Below are 17,647 nucleotides of genomic sequence, written 5' to 3' on the forward strand. Positions count from 1 at the left end.
AGAACCATAGGCAAGAGTTTAGTTTAAACTTGATGTGTCATTTAGAAAAAAATGACAACGCGTGCTTTTTAGTTAATCCAACATCAATAATACTTTCTATTTGGTTGTATTAATGTATTGCATCCTGAATTGTCCAACAAACAACTTATATACCGTGTTGCCGTTGAGAGGGTCTAAACCCGCAACTAATACCACCTCTACTAACTAAACATCCCCGCCGGGACGGGGTTTAAAAACTAGTTATTAATTAAAGAAGTGAAAACGATGGATTTTTATGTTTATATGTTTTTTTTGGTGCTAGAATTTTTCAAGGAGGTTTTGGGTGAACTTTTTAGATTTGTGTTTTGAAAAACAATAACCACTTTGAAATGCTCATTTTAAATGCCAAACACCCCTGTCACAATTCATCGAATTCGAGAATGGCGAAAGACAGAGACGACGACCGACTTCTAAAAGAAGCTTCATCCAAAGTAAGAGGAGGAAAGAAAGGAAGCTGTTACTGATTCATGGGGAAAATATGGGATTATCAAAGAGACTGTTAGTAATTGCTTTGTGTTCTTTGATTCTTTTCTTGTTTACTTTTCATAATGTGTGTGATGAGTTAGTGCACACTCAAGGTGCAAAGGGTGGATCTTTGAGTCTAGGACATAACATCTTTTTTAGGCCATTTTGGACCCCTTTCTCAGAATTTTTTCATACAAGATGGCGGGATTGCCTGGATGGTAGCACTGCTCCTCGTCTGGCTTAAGAGCGCCTTTTGACAACATAGATGATACCTGCCCTGCTAATCTAAGTTAGAATTTATTAGATTGCATAGCTAAACTGTCCAAACCCTAGCTTTCCATTTCTTTGATTTTTGTTTATTATCACTGTCTTCATTTTCTATAATCTGTCTGTTTGATAATCTAAGTTAGGGTTTTTACTTTTTAGAATCAGGATAGAGCTTTTTATATGGAGAATGAGAAAAGAGTAACTATATGTGAATCTCCAATTTTGGGTTCATTGGTTTTTTTGCAATGATTTCTAGTAGCAATATCATAATCAGAATTCATGAACCTGTGATTCTTGAAAACATCAAGTATAAAACGTGCTTGCTACCTCAATGGTTTTCTACGACATTTCTCCTTTTCTTCAAGTGCATCAGCATCATAAAGCATAGTTCTATTGCAAGCACCTTCAATGTCAGACAAGCTGTGTATCTTCTGGAATTGTATCTTCTCTAAACTTCAGTGTCACTGTCAGGGGCGGACCTAGCCTTTAGAGAGGGGAGCAGCCACCCACTTTATGTTTTGGTTAATTGTATGTGAAAATCCCATTAAAATTAGTGTTAAGCCCCGCATCACTCCCATGAAAAAAATTCCCGAGTGTCAGATCGGCTTTGTGTAGGTCCCGTGACTGGATCAAACAACAAAACAAACTAAATACTAGTTGTTCTTGGATTAATCTCACAACTAGTTGGCGGAAACAACTAGTCGGACCGAGATCTCAGATCTTGTGTGTGTGTGGGTAAGGGAGGCCGAAAGTTAAGGAGATAGGTTAGGGAGAGGGAGTTTGAGAGTTAGAGAGAATATGGAATACTTGAATAATTATTTGTGCAAAGGTTAGGTTGGTGTATGAGATACACACACCTTATATATGTGTGTGTTTACTCATACACCTCTTTCATTAATAATGCCCAATGGGCTCCAAATACAAAGGCCTAGGGGCCAAACATACAAACGTAAACGAATAAACAACGTAAACGTACACTAGTTACAAATACGAAAAACTACTAATGAAATGGACCTTACAATCTCCCTCTAGTCTTTTGTATTTGTTATTTCCTTCTCACCACTCGCACTCGGACTCATAGTCGAATACATCGTCTGGATCTTCTTCAAATGGTTGTTTTTCAACAAGTAATCTGGCAAACTTGTTGAACTTTCCAACGATGGCGTCCGTGTTGTCACGACGAACATCTTTGACTGTACAGAGGGGTGACTCTATTAGCTTCTTGAGGTCCCGGAGTCCAAGTTCTGCCAGTTCAAGCTCATCAAAGAACGTGAGCTCATGACTGCGAGTGCAATGTATGATAACTTCGTCGTATTCGTTGTCAAATTCCCATGCAATGTAGTTGTGAAGAAACTTCGACCTCATTCACATGCTTCCCATCCTCCTCACGCTGTAGAATTTGGTTCATTTTCTTGAGTTTCTTCGAGCAGGTGCAACAACATTGAGTGACAACAACGGCTGGCTCAACATTCTCCTTAACTGGTGTGTCGGGATCGGGAGAATAATTGATGCCATCATCACTTTCATCATTATTTTCATCCACGGCTTTCTCGAACAGAAGGAATGGTTCATGCAAAAGAACAAACATTTAGTAAAGAGGCGAGCTCAGCCTCCACCGCAGCCTCCGATTCCCTCGTTTTCTCAGCCTCCTTTTACGACTCAGCATCAGCCGTCTTATTTCCGGTGCCATCACCACTACCACTACCACTTCCATTTCCACTACCACCATCATTACCATTACTATCATCGTTTCCACCATCACGAGGTTCATCATAACTATCATGCTTGCTGGGCCTAGTTTATGTGGTTTGAGCTTAGTTTGTGGTTAGTTTAACTTGCTTTGGGCTTGGGATATGGGTTATGATGTGAGCCGAGAACACTTTAGTGTTCTCGGTGGGTTTTTGTTTGTTTGGGCCGGCCAGTTTGTTGGTGTCCCTGTATATAGATGATATCATGTATAGGGTTAAGGTTGTTCATTCCAAGTCATTGTGATTGTGTATTGTAAGTGTTTAAGCACCCGACGTATTCTTAATATACGTGTGTTTTGAAGCAAACTTGTGTTAGTTCCGTGTGCTTATTTGTGTTCTTGAATCACCGAGTGTTGGTATTCCGCACCAATACTCGTTCTATTGATATCATAATTGTAGTGATCCAGATTCGGGACTTACAATTGGTATCAGAGCCTTAGACCTTATTCAGGATCATTATTGTGATATCAAAGATTCGAGAATAAGTTTTTCCGGTGGTTATAGTGTTTTTCTGGTGAAACAGTGACCAGAGAAGCAGAAGAAAGTATTCTTGGGAAGAAATTGATTTTGGTTTGGAAACAAATCAAAATCCCACTTTTCTCGGGAGTTTGTTACAAGTTGGCTGACAATCACTTAGTTTTCGGCCACTAGGAGTTCTCGGCAACCTTCAGTTCTCGGATCATCGCTGTTTTCGGTCAAGTTGTTCTCGGCCTAAAACAGTTCTCGGTCAAGACTTGGTCAGTCTCGTGGTTCTCGGTCAAATATTGGTCAACGCTCAGGGTTCTCGTCAACACTCAGGGTTCTCAGTCAACGCTCAATGTTTTCGGTCAACGCTTGGTCAAAAACTGTGTTCTCGGTCAACCTGTTTCAACGTGTTCTCAGCCCAGTATGTTGTTTTGGGTTTGTTTTTCTTGGACTTAGACTATTAAACTGGACCTAGTTTTAATTGGACTTAAAATTTTCAATTGGACTTAGTTTTCATTGGACTTAGTTGAAATTGTAACATCACGGAAATTTCGAGCTAAAAATGTCAAGTTTTCTAAGTCTAGGGATCAATTCTGCCAAATTCTAAACTCCAAGGTTGAAAATGAAAAATCTGTCTTTTTTGTTCTACCGCGCTACGCGACGGGACAAAAGACAAGCCCATCGCGTACCGCGATGGGGCTTGGTTAAAACTTCTGGAAGAAGTCAATAGCGATACGCGATCGCTGTTGAGCCTACGTCATCGCGGTACACACGTTGTGACACGTGTGCCACGTGGCACACGGTGGCACTGTCTGCCGCCACGTATCACCACTTGGCAACACGCATGCCATGTGTCGCCACGTGGCAGGTCTATGTGGTGACGGTGATGACCTACGTCGCGCTACGCGATGGGTGCCCTAGAGGCGGGCGGGTACCGCGATGGGACACCAGAAATTGCCTATAAATAGCAGCCTCGGGTCTTCATAATTTCACACCAAAATCAGCTTATAACTCTCTCTCTAAACATCTCTCTAAACCTCGAATAACGTGCCATCGATCCACCTCGAAAATCGTACCCGAGTCCTCGTTTTCCGTGCCATACCTCGATAATCGTACCATTTTCCGACGATGTATATCAAGAAGGCGATCCCATACCGACGTCCCGACAATCATCTTGGAGGGTGTGCCGTGAAGTGTTGGTGCCTCGAGAAACGTGTCAACGAGTGATAAAGATTGGTGATTTCGTTAGGCGTAAGGAAGTATTGATCAAGTGACGCGAGATTGTTGCTCGAATCCTTAGGGCTTCCAAAACGCCAACAAAGTTAGGCGTAATGTCAAATCAATATAATATAATATTATATTAAAGGCTTAATACCCTAAGTCATACTTATATTCAATACCTCGAGAATAAATGAAATAACAAAGAAAGAAAGAAAAGAAATGAATATATATATGTGTGTGTGTGTGTGTGTGTGTTATATGAATTCTTTGTTATAACTATTATTATTTAAGTATAATGAGTATTCTTAAATAATAAAGAAAAGAATACGTTTCTTAAAGAAGAAGAAACGTAGGGTTTTTATAATAAACTAAAGGTTTATAAACATTACTTTTAAACTAAAGGTTTTCAAGTAATCGAGAAATGAACTAAAGGTTCATCGAGGTAAAATAAAGACTAAAGGTCTTAAGCCGGATTTTATATCCGACTAACAAATGGTTATACTCGTACTATAGGTGCGAGATAGCAAGGGAAAGACCCTCGGGCGGTGTTGAAGCCGATCCCAAAGCGATAAGGTGAATACGCCCCACTTTTATAAACTTGTTTTCAAACAAACCAATGTGTTATGTGTCAAACTTTACATGAGACCAAGTGTCTCTAAAAACATTATGAATAAGAGTAAAAGCCTAGCCCTCAGGCTGTAGTATACGTTTGTCTGGATCCTTACATATGTGGTTAAATGCGGTGGGCACATCGCACCACGCCTGGTCACGGCCTCCAGCCACGATGGACCGAACCAAAGTATGTTCGAGTGAAAATGACCTTGTGTATATTTATGGTACCTAAATATGTCGAAACGCTGCGGTGTTTTGCTGGGGTGGGCTAGTGTAGAGACTCGAATTTATAATGATATTGTTTTAACTTTGTTATTCCTAAGCCAAGATGGGCCGAGGCTTGCGTAACCCTCGAGGGGTAACAAAGTAAAAGAAAATATTTTAGCGTCATCATATTCACCAGCAATCATTGCTGACGTATTTTTATAACGTTTTGCAGGTAACCAAGAATAGAGCTTAAAGGACGAAGGGCTCAAGAATCCGATGGCTCGGATAATTTTGTTTGAACATTAAAATATGATGATTTTGTTAAAACTTATAAACAAGTAAATCTAAATGAGACTTTCATCTCTTCTTTTGTAATGTAACTATTTTAACTTTAAATCCACATGTTTTATATGTGGTACCAACTGTCGAGTCACACTCCTAGGCCGAAGATGTGGGTGTGACAGTAATGGCCCAGTTAACTAATACTAGTAACTCAACCAACTCATCACTTCATCAGGAACTTGACTCCATCATGGGAACTGCCACTCGTATACCCCGTTTATTGTCCCATGAGGGGTTCAGTGAATGGAAATTTCGTTTTGAACACTATGCCAAGATGAAAGATTCAAAAATTTGGAAAAGCATTGTAAGGGGACCTCAAAGGATCACCTATCAAAGGGATGGTTCAGACGAGGTTCTTGTGAAACCAGTTGCTCAATATGACGATGATGACTTTGCCAAAGTTGAAGAAGATGAGAAAGCTCTTTCCACTCTAACCATGGCACTCTCACCTGAGATTGCCCTTCGGTCTAGAGAACTTCAATCTGCTAAGGAGTTGTGGGCTGCAAAGATAGATGTTTATGAGGGAAATGAAGATATGAAGAGAAGTCGCCAAGATCTGCTGCGACAAAAGTTTAATATGTTTAATCATGTTTTGGGAGAGACATTGGAATCCCAACTTCAAAGGTTCATATCTCTCGTGACTGTAATGAGAACTGCATGAATTTTTATGCAAACCTTAGAAATTAACAAGAAGGTGGCGAACTCCCTGCCGAAAAATTGGGACATGAATGTTGCGGTTATCAAAAAGACTAAGGATCTCAACAGAATGAGTATGACTGAAATGATAGCCACTATTAAAGCCTGTGATATGGATGATAAACATCGGGCAATAAATCATGCTAGTTCTTACAGTGCTGCTGGATATAACGTTGCTTCTAACAGTGCTCTTATGTCTCAAGATAGTTTCTCACTGTTCAAGCCTACTCAACCACCTCAGTGAAACTTCCAAATGTTCTTATCCAATCTAGGTCAATCATCATCATCCAATTCGCCCAAACCAGCTCCAGCGTTTTTCACCAAATCTGGTCAGTCCTCTAATGACTCCGGTAAAACCACTCCTAGTCAGAACTTCAGCCAGATTCCCAGCATACCAAAGGAGACTCAAGAGAATATAGCTCCAATGGCGGGATTTATGAACTGTTTCATGATTTTCTGGCCGGAGACTTGGTTCAACCTGTGGTTGCTGCTGAACTTGATCAGATTCATCCCGATGATGTTGAAGAAATGGACATCTCGTGGAAACTTGCCATGGCAGTTTTCCGTGCGAAGAAGTTTACTAAAAGGATGGGTAGAAATAATTGGAACATGCCTAATAACCAAAAGGTGGGTAGAAAATGAAGGTGAGGGAATAGGATACAGTCAAGTTCCCCCACCTTACAATAATAACTATGTCCCTACCCCTGTTACCAAAGAACAGGAAGAAAAGATAAAGGACATGACGTATGGTAAACAATACAAAGGTGATGGAACCAGTTCTGCGAATGCTGGTCCGTCTACTTCAAATATGAACGATTCTAATGTATCTACTTCATGTGCAGAAAGAGTAATTGTGAAGGAGTGGACTGATGAAGATGGCGACCCTAGTTTTGAATTTGATAATAATACTGTTTCTGATGTTTCTTTAAAACTTCCTGTTTTGAATTATGCTATTCCGACTGTTTGTGTGGGCTCTATTTTAAAGAGCAAGGATTCTTGTGTGGTTGATTCGGTTGAAACATTGAACTCTATTAATGTGGTTTCTAATAAAACTAAAAATTCAAAAATTTCAAAAACATCAAAAAAATACGTTGCACCTAAATTTGTCAAGGATGGATGCTCTAATGACAAATAAGGTGATAAGTTCAAAAAGGAGAACATGAGTTCTCGCAAACTTAAGCAGACTGGTCCACACAACCAGTCCAGACAAGGAGTTGCCCAGAATGATTTTTTCATAAAACGTCAAACTTGTTTTAACCGTGGCACTCCTGGTCATATTGCCAGAAACTGTCCACATCGTTCGTATGTTCCTTAATACGGATTTTATCAAAGGAATATGCCATATATGCCCCATAACGCGTACATGCAAGGATTCAGGCATTATCAAGCTAGTTCCTTTGACGATGATTGGAATCGAAACAAATCTGGCAGGTTTAGTCCTCATCATACCAAACCTAACATGTCAAATAGAAAGGTCAGAAAGGGTGTTCCAAGTTCAAATTCTCACATGAAAACTAACGCTAGACCAAAACAGGAGAAGAAGGCTGATTCGTCTCCATCTACATCTAAAACACCGGAGATTATGACAACCATTCGTACCTATAATTCCAAATCATACAGACATAAATGGTTGCCTAAATCTTCGGCGAAAGTGTCTACTCATTCCATTTTTGATGATCAAAAGGACATGTCATGGCAATCCGTGACAACTGTAGATGAGTCAGGGTCACCCAATGTAAGTATGGACTGGGTACCAAAAACTAACTAATCCCGCGCTTTGTCCAGGGACAACTATGGAGGAATATCATCTGACCTTGGTATGTTGATAGTGGCTGTTCCAGGCACATGACAAGGGACATTACCCAGCTGCAGGACATTCAAACATTTAATGGTGGGTATGTGTCTTTTGCGGGAGGAGAGAAAGGAAAGATCACTTAGAAGGGTACTGTAAGTAATGGTGTTTTAAAGTTTGAAAATGTTAATTTTGTTCCAGAATTGAAGCACAGTCTTTTGAGCGTATCACAAATTTGTGACAAAAACTTCTCAACTCATTTTACTAAAAATGAGTGTTTAATTCTGAAACTTGGTATAATTATACCAGAAGACTGGATTCTTGTTCGATCACAACGAAAAGATAATGCTTATGTGATCGACATGAACAAAAATGTTCCTGACGAAATAACTTGTTTGTTTTCTAAAGTGTCAGAACATAATGCAATGCTTTGGCATCATTGGCTTGGTCATGCTAATACTAAAAATCTGAATCGTCTTGCTAAAATAATTTAGTGCGTGGTTTATCAATCAAGGATTTTGTAACTGTTGAAAAATGTGTGGCTTGTGCTTTGGGTAAACATCATCAAAAATCCCACAAGCCAAAATTGATTAATACCATATCGTCTGTTTTTCAATTACTTCATATGGACCTCTTCAGGCCCGTTCATGTTTTGAGTCTGTCTCGTAGCTCCTATTGTCTCGTTATTACTGATGATTACTCACGCTTTACATGAGTATTTTTCTTGTCAAATAAGAGTGAAACTGCAGATCTAATCTAGACGTTTATTGTGCTCATGGAGAATCAACTGAATCTAAAGCTGAAGGGATTCCGTTGTGACAATGGAACAGAGTTCAAAAATGCAACTTTGAATCATTTTTGTTCAGAAAAAGGGGTGCTCCGTCAGTACAGCGCCCTACGGACGCCTCAACAAAATGGTGTGGCTGAAAGAAGAAACAGAACTCTTATCGAAGCTGCAAGAACAATGCTGTGTGACTCTAAACTGCCACTGTTCTTTTGGGCAGAAGCTGTTAACACGGTTTGCTATGTTCGAAATCGGGTGATAATCAACAAATCCAAGATGAAGACCCCATACGAGATTGTTTACGGTCATCAACACACTGTTGCACATTTCCGAGCCTTTGGTTGTCCGTGCACTTTACTGAATCTCGAAACTACTCCAAAGTTTGGGGCTGCAGCCGATGAGTGTTACTTTGTTGGGTATGCGGGAAATACAGCTTATAGGGTCTACAACAAGTCCATTAAACAGATCTTAGAGTCCTATGAGGTTCGTTGGCTGGAAGAAAATGAGACTGATGCTCGTGTTGTCCCGATTGGCTATTTGACTACAATGAATTTTTCAAACCATTCAATGTGTTTCTAGTCATCAGCACCAAACCTCTATGTGGTCCCACAGTGGATGCTGCAAAGGAAACTCCACAGACTGTATCTCATATTTCTCCACTGATTGATGATGATGTTACAGAGTTGAATAATGCTTCACCTGCCACTGATATTCAGTCCAACAAAACTCCAGAACTAGAATGCTCGCCAAACATGTCTGAAAATGCAGCTAATGTTGAGGGGGAGAGTTCTATTCGTTAGATCTTCGGGAGCACATTGTTTCCCTATGACATTCCAAATGAATATGTCGCCAGCACCTCGTACTCTCACAGTACAGCGACATCTAGATGGAAGAACCCTCTTGTCGATGATATTGAAAACTTGTCAAATCTACAATCTACTGGTGATGTCTCTGATCAGTTAATTCCATCAAGAATTCAGAAAGATCATCCGATTGAAAATGTCATAGGTCCCATTGAAGCGGGAGTGTCCACCAGAAGTCAGACAGGACACATAAATAGTTGCATGGTTTCCTGTTTCATCTCTCAAATTGAGCCTAAAAATGTAGAAATGGCTCTTCAGGAACCAAGTTGGGTTGATGCTATGAATGAAGAATTGAATCAGTTTGATAAGTTGAAGGTCTGGAGATTGGTTAAACTTCCAGAAGTAAAGAAAGCTCTTGATACTAGATGGGTTTTCAGAAACAAGCAAGACGACACTGGGGTTATTGTTCGTATTAAGGCACGATTGGTAGTTCGGGGCTTTCGTCAGGTTGAGGGGTTAGATTACACTGAAGTCTATGCCCTAGTGGCTAGACTTGAGGCTATTAGAATTTTCTGGCATATGCATCATTCATGGGGTTTACAGTGTATCAGATGGATGTTAAGACCGCGTTTCTGTACGGTGAGGTCAAGGAGGAGATTTATGTTGATCAGCCACCGGGCTTTGTTGATTCTAAGAAGCCAAATCACGTCTACAAGTTAGACAAGGCATTGTATGGGTTACATCAGGCTCCTCGAGCGTGGTATGCTACATTGACCGCACATCTTCTTGATCATGGCTACAAGCGTGGAACCATCGATCAAACCTTCATCTGGAAAACTGTTGGAAAAGATTTGATTCTCCTCCAGATTTATGTTGATGACATCATTTTTGGATCCACCAGCGCTGAGTTGTGCACAGAATTTGAGGGTGTGATGAAGAAGAGGTTTGAGATGAGTTCGTTGGGTGAAATGACCACGTTTCTGGGGCTACAGGTTCGTCAAAGCTCAGAAGGAATTTTACTACATCAAGGGAAGTACGTTGAGGATATGCTGGTAAAGTTCGAATTTCAAGATTCAAAGAGTGCGAACACTCCCATGGCAGAATGACCACTGCTGTCATCTGATCCTGATGGGAGTCCCGTAGATCAAACATACTACAGATCGATGATCGGGTCTCTGATGTACCTGATAGCAAGCCGTCCCGACATCTTGTTTGCAGTCTGCCAGTGCGCTCGGTTCCAGGCTAATCCTAAACTCTCTCATTTAATTGCTGTTAAACATATTTTTAGATATATGAAGGGACAACCAAAGTTAGGTCTTTGGTATCCCAAACAATCAGAATTTGATCTTTATGCTTTTGCTGATAGCAATTATGGTGGAGATGACATTGACAGGAAATCCACGTCAGCTGGTTGCCAGTTCTTAGGAGACTGTATCATTTCGTGGCAGTGTAAGAAACAACAGACAGTGTCTAGTTCGATTGCTGAAGCGAAGTATGTTGCTGCATCTGCTTGCTGCTCTCAGGTTATCTGGATGCAAAACCAACTGCTGGATTACGGTTTGGAATTTCTTGACACTTCTATTTTTTGTGATAATGATGCGGCCATTGCCATTGTGAAAAATCATGTTCAACACTCCAAAACCAAGCACATCGATATCATAATTCATTTTATTCGTGACTGTTTCGACCGAAAATTAATTCACCTTGAACAAGTCCACACTGACAACAATGTGGCGGACTTATTTACAAAACCGGTCGGAACAACAAAATTTAATGTGCTTATGGGTTTTCTTAAAATGCTCCGTTTCGAGGATTGAGTCTTTTTGGGTATAAATTTGTACATTTTTGTAGTTTTTGCACAAATTTAGGGGGAGAAAATCAAAAAGTCAAAAATAGTGTGTGCGCGTTGTCTTCATTTTAAAAATCAAAAAGTCAAAAATAGTGTGTGCGCGTTGTCTTCATATCAAAAATGTCAAAAATAGTGTGTGTGCGTTGTCTTATTTTTTTTAAAAAATTATAAACTTATCAGATATTTTCAAGTTTCATTCTCACTTAAAATTATGTCGGTTGCTCAAGTTTGAAGGATATATATACTTATAAGGTTGGTCCGGTTTTCTACTTATAGTTTCACAGGATAGACATTTACCCAACGACTGAAAGCACCCGAGGCGATTATGATGTGTTTTGTGTTCTTTCACTTAAAATTATGTCGGTAACTCTGAGCTGGAAGGACATGTATATTCATACATGTTTGGTCCAGTTAACCACTTGTGGTCATACAGGATAGCCATTTACCTAAAAGCTTAACAGTGACCGGGGTGATTGAATCCTTAACACGCGTGTTTTATGTAACTCCATGGGAAGTGGTATTACTATTCAGTTAACAACTTCATAGAAGCATCAAAATATTTTCAAATGAAAATTGATCCAACCTTTGGAATGTGATAGATAAATTGTTTTTGTGTGCCTATCGGGTGAAGTTATTAAGCTTAAAAGGCTCTAGATCAGTCACTGATATTGTATGGTAGTTTTACATGATGCGTAAAAGTTGAAGTGATATAAACTAAAATTGCTAAACTTAATTTGGATAGTCATTTTGAAGACATGTGCATGTCTCCAGATACATCTCTCCGAATGATAGGCAGAAAAGCAATTACCCAGTCATACACGAGCCCGTTAGTGTCTTGATCACCAAAAATACTGTCTTATTATGCTTTTATTATTATTAAGTTAAAAAATACAAATAAACAAAAAAAATTGCAAAAGAGTTTATTTGAGTTTATTCTTATCCATTAAATTTCTTTTGTTTTTGAGGTTTAAAGGGTTAAACTAGAACTACAGAGATGGGGGCACACAAGTAAGTCCTGTCATGTCTCGAATGAAAGGCTTGTCAGTTTACTGGCACTAAGTCCAACGTTCAACCTTAAAGCCTAAAATTTGCTTTTATATAAAATCTTTTGATCAAGCACTAGGGGGTTGGAGTCAAATTGGGGTGATCTGGGGAAAGCCAAATACGCTTTGAGAAGAATTATGAGGCACCACAGGTCCATGAGTGATGTCCATCTAAGATTTATGCCGAACTGAACTTTAATCATATCACTGATGCAATGAAAATCATGCTAAGTATGTTATACCTGCTATTAACCTGTCTCTTTATGCCATAATAACGCTGAACATGAATCCTTGTGACAGCCTCTTAAACGATATGATTCCATGTTCGGCTATTTTCATAAAAAGGCGGCGTTATTACTAAAACTGAAATTTGATCCCGACTTTATAAATTCAAGGGAGTTATTGTGTATATTAATGTGGATTTATTTTGTTTTTTGTTCTTGGTTAACTTTATTTTGTTTTGTCGTGTTTAATTTATTTGGTTTCTTTCCCGAAATTACTCTCCTCGAAACGTCTGTGTAAACTGAGCTTGTTTTTAAATTTGGGCTTTGAAAATTGTTGGTTCCTTTGGGCTGCTTGGTCAATTTTGTTGGGCTTTTAACTGGTTCAAGCCTCCTTTAGTGTTCTCGGCCCATGTTTGTGTTAATATAAGTGGCATTAAATATTTTCCACTTTCATTATTTTCTCAAAAACGAAAACCTTTATCTCTCTCTCAAGCTCAAGCCGAAATCTAAACCATCTTCGCTAATCATCTTTCAGAGTGTTCTTCCTTGATTAACAGGTATTGGACAAGGTTTTATGGGATCTTGGTAACGATAGAGGCTTAGCTGATGTTGCCAAACTGATTTCGTGGATAACTTAAGTAATTAGGAGTGTTGGTGGACCTCTTAGGGCTTTGGTTAAAGTGTTTTCGGCTGGATGTTTTGGTCAAATTGCAGGTTTAATGGAGATTTGAATGGGATCTCGGTGGGATAAAGATGAACTGCACGATTCCCAATAAGAACCCCAAGGGGTTCTTTGTCTCCAGCTGTCAAGGGGTTCTCGATTGACTTTCGTTGACCGAGAACACCTTATATTGACAGAGTACTTTCGTTCTCGGCTAATTGACCGAGAACTCCTGTTCTCGGTTGATTCCTTGACTTTCATTGACCGAGAACTTCCCAAGTTGACCGAGATCTCTCCGATTGGGCCTAACTCTCACTGATTGGCCCAATCCCATGCTGTGTTGTGTACTTGGGACATCTAATGCATATGTGGGCTTGCATATGAATTTCCTTTGGGCCTGCTTCAGTCTTACGGACCAAATCTTTTACTTATCATGTACCATTTTTGAGTACTATCGAATTAATTTATATGTTTGTCTAACTTGATACGTTTGGTGCAGAAATGGCTGATCAGAATTCGTTAAAGACTGTTGACACGCACAACATAGCTGGATACTTATGTGATCCACCCCTGATTCACAAGTAATTCAACTCTATGATTGTCGGCCTCAACACGTGCAGGATCTCTCACGCACTACGAGAGAATCCTGTCATATGCAAGAAGATGATCACGGATTTTTGGAACAATGCTTCAATAAACCCACGTGGACAAGATGTAGTCATATCCATAGATTCCAAAGTACAGAAGAAGCCAGTTAGTATCACTAAGGCTATTATGAGAGAGGTGTTATTGTTTGGTGATCAACCTGATTACCCGACTGAGTACTCCACTGCTGCTGTTACAGAGGTTCTCACCAGAATGGGTTACGAGGTCACCTATCCTCCGACAATCAAGAAACTGTTTCACCCATACCGGAGATTCTTGATTCACACGTTTTTCACTTGCGTGTCCGGTAGGAAAGGGGGTTCTGATGAGATTAGTCATACTCAGATGTCTGCTATCACTGCTATGATCATGGATTGGGATTACAATTATTCCAAGTTCTTTTTCAATGAAATGATGAGCAATCTGAAAGGTAAGAAGAAGGAGATGTTCCTTATGTATCCAAGGTTCCTGCAAATGATTTTCGACTCTCACTATACAGACCTTGTAAAATCTGTTGACACTATGGATAAGAAGTCATTAGGACCCAATACCTTTGGGTTGATGAAACAAAACATGAAAGGTGCCAAGATCGTTTATCGGGGCCTTCATGCTCTGGTAAAATTTGGACAATTTGCTGAGACAGAAGCTAAGCCTGTCATAGATCAGGTTGTTGATGAACACATGGCACAAGTCCAACCGCGTGTTGCAACTTACGAGATTTCTGATGATGAAGAAGATGAGACTGAACACCGTCAGTTAGATACCTCTCCAAGTACTGAGACCTTAAGTGCTTTGGAAGCTGTAAAAGCTTTGTTACAGTCAACTGCTCTGAAGCCTCCTCAGACTGTTGCTGAAATCAGTGAAGAAGACATACTTGAGGATCCAGCCGCAGACCTCGGTCCACGTAAACGAAGAAAGAAAGATCTGAGGCCAGGCGTGCTGATAAGTGGGTCTGAAACAACCACTACACCAACCACAGATGCAACAATTAGCCCTCAACAACAAACTGCTCAAAGCAATCTGCCCCAGAAACACAAGCTGAACAAGACACATTTACTGCTGAGCCATCATTTCATGATCTGTTGACTAGTGATTTTGTCAGTGAATTTAATTTTGAGACAGATATTCCACACACCGACACTACAGATATTCCCTCCGGTTCATCTGGCCCAGATACTCAAGGTCAGTCAAGCTCAAGTACGTCAGACAAGATTGCCCAGATTCTGGCTATGCAGGAAACTTATCTTCGGAATAAAGGTAAAGGTGTGGTTCTTGAAGATGCTCCGGTTGATGTTCATGCATTAAAACGTCGAGTCTTTGAACTCGAACAAGATTCGGTAGTCAAAGATGTTCATATTCAAGAGTTGGAAGCAAGTAACTCTGATAAAGATTCCAAGATCAAAGAACTACAGTCCAACATGAGAGAATTAACTGCCTTGTATCTTGACCTCCAACAAAAGCTGTTTTAAAAGTTTGGAAATGAGTTTAAAGGCAGTGATGACGTAGTCTCTAAAGTACCTAACGTGAGCCAAGGTGATAGTTCTACTGCTCGCCCTGTTGACAGCATTGATGAGTCGGAATCACTGCAACAGTACATGGATGCCCCCCATCTCCAAGAAGAAATCAGATAGAATTAAGAAGAATTTACTTGAAAAGGGGAAGAAGAAACTGCTAGCGATGAAGAACTCGAATAAGAATGTGGAATCATCGGATCATCCAGACAGGTTCGTCGTTACTTTTCAAAAGGGATTCTCCGATGAATACAGTGGTAGATCGGGAGTTCTATCATGGGGTTTTGATGCGAATAAGAATATGTGGTGGGTGAAGAGGAAGTCAGGAACAACTGAGTATTACAAGAAGATGAAATACTTTGGTTCCTGGACCAAAGTGGATCTTAGCGACCTGATTAATGCTCCATTCACCAATCCAACGAATGATAAACGCGGTATTGATTTCTGAAACTTTCTGAGAAGACAAGTCGACAGAGGTTTCCCTGATATGAAGAATGCCGAGTCTTTTCTGAAGAAGGCAAAGGGAGTCCAAGATCCAAAGACAGGGAAAACAATGGTCAATGTCATGTGGCCTGCCACAGACAAGGCCACTCATATTCCTTACCAGACGAAATTCCAGATGGCACGTTGGATAACATGAGATTTTGGATGTATGACAGTCTAACTGCTACAGTTGTCATCAAGCTGGCGAAAGGAAATGGTCAGTTAAGATTTGTTGATCCAAGAGACCTACTGAAGTTCAATGAAAGGGATATCAAGACTCTAAGTGCGATCCAGATAATTGCCGATCCGATTTTTGAAACGGCTGCGAAAGAATTCACCGGTATGGTAGCTTCAATTATTATATGCAAATTTTAGGCGGGTGCTTTGAAAGATGCTGATATAGACTACATGGAACATGACTAAAAGACAAAGCTACAAACCAATGGGGAGATTGTTGGGCCTAGTTTATGTGGTTTGAGCTAAGTTTGTAGTTAGTTTAACTTGCTTTGGGCTTGGGATACGGGTTATGATGTGAGCCGAGAACACCTTAGTATTCTCGGTGGGCTTTTGTTTGTTTGGGCCAGCCAGTTTGTTGGTGTCCCTATATATAGATGATATCATGTATGGGGTTAAGGTTGTTCATTCTAAGTCATTGTGATTGTGTATTGTAAGTGCTTAAGCACCCGACATATTCTTAATATACGTGTGTTTTGAAGCAAACTTGTGTTAGTTCCGTGTGCTTATTCGTGTTCTTGAATCACCGAGTGTTGGTATTCCGCACCAATACTCGTTCTATTGATATCATAATTGTAGTGATCTAGATTCGAGACTTACAATGCTCTTTATTATCATCCTTGTCATTATTTCTCTCATCATCCTCCTCGTCTCCATTTTCTGATTCTTCATCATCGTCCTCATCATCACCGTCACGAGCGAATCCAAGCACTTTGAATATATACATGATATATTCTTGTCGGGTTAACACTTAACGAACTATGCAATGAGGACCTTGTTGTAAACAAAAACCCATTTTGACTAAATACTAAAAAAAATAAAATAAAAATTTTTAAAATTAAAAGAAAATAAAATTAAATTTTAAAATAAGTTTAAAGTAAAATAAAGTTTTAAAAGGTTTAAATTAAAGTAAAACAGAAAATGAAACTTTTTAGACAAAAATAAAATTTATAGAAAATTTAAAAGAAGTTTTAAAATAATTACAAATATGAAAACAAGAGTAAAATAATTTAAGAAATAAGAATAAAATAAGATAAAAGAAGTCTTAATATACGTGTGTTTTGAAGCAAACTTGTGTTAGTTCCGTGTGCTTATTCGTGTTCTTGAATCACTGAGTGTTGGTATTCCGCACCAATACTCATTCTATTGATATCATAATTGTAGTGATCTAGATTCGGGACTGACAATGCTCTTTATCATCATCCTTGTAATTATTTCTCTCATCATCCTCCTCGTCTCCATTTTCTGATTCTTCATCATCGTCCTCATCATCACCGTCACGAGCGAATCCAAGCACTTTGAATATATACATGATATATTCTTGTCGGGTTAACACTTAACGAACTATGCAATGAGGACCTTGTTGTAAACAAAAACCCATTTTGACTAAATACTAAAAAAAAATAAAATAAAAATTTTTAAAATTAAAAGAAAATAAAATTAAAATTTTAAAATAAGTTTAAAGTAAAATAAAGTTTTAAAAGGTTTAAATTAAAGTAAAACAGAATATGAAACTTTTTAGACAAAAATAAAATTTATAGAAAATTTAAAAGAAG

Source organism: Bidens hawaiensis, unplaced genomic scaffold, assembly GCF_021521415.1.
Source record: "Bidens hawaiensis isolate Kalapana, Puna unplaced genomic scaffold, B.hawaiensis_p1.1 tig00058862_1, whole genome shotgun sequence".
NCBI lineage: Eukaryota > Viridiplantae > Streptophyta > Magnoliopsida > Asterales > Asteraceae > Bidens > Bidens hawaiensis.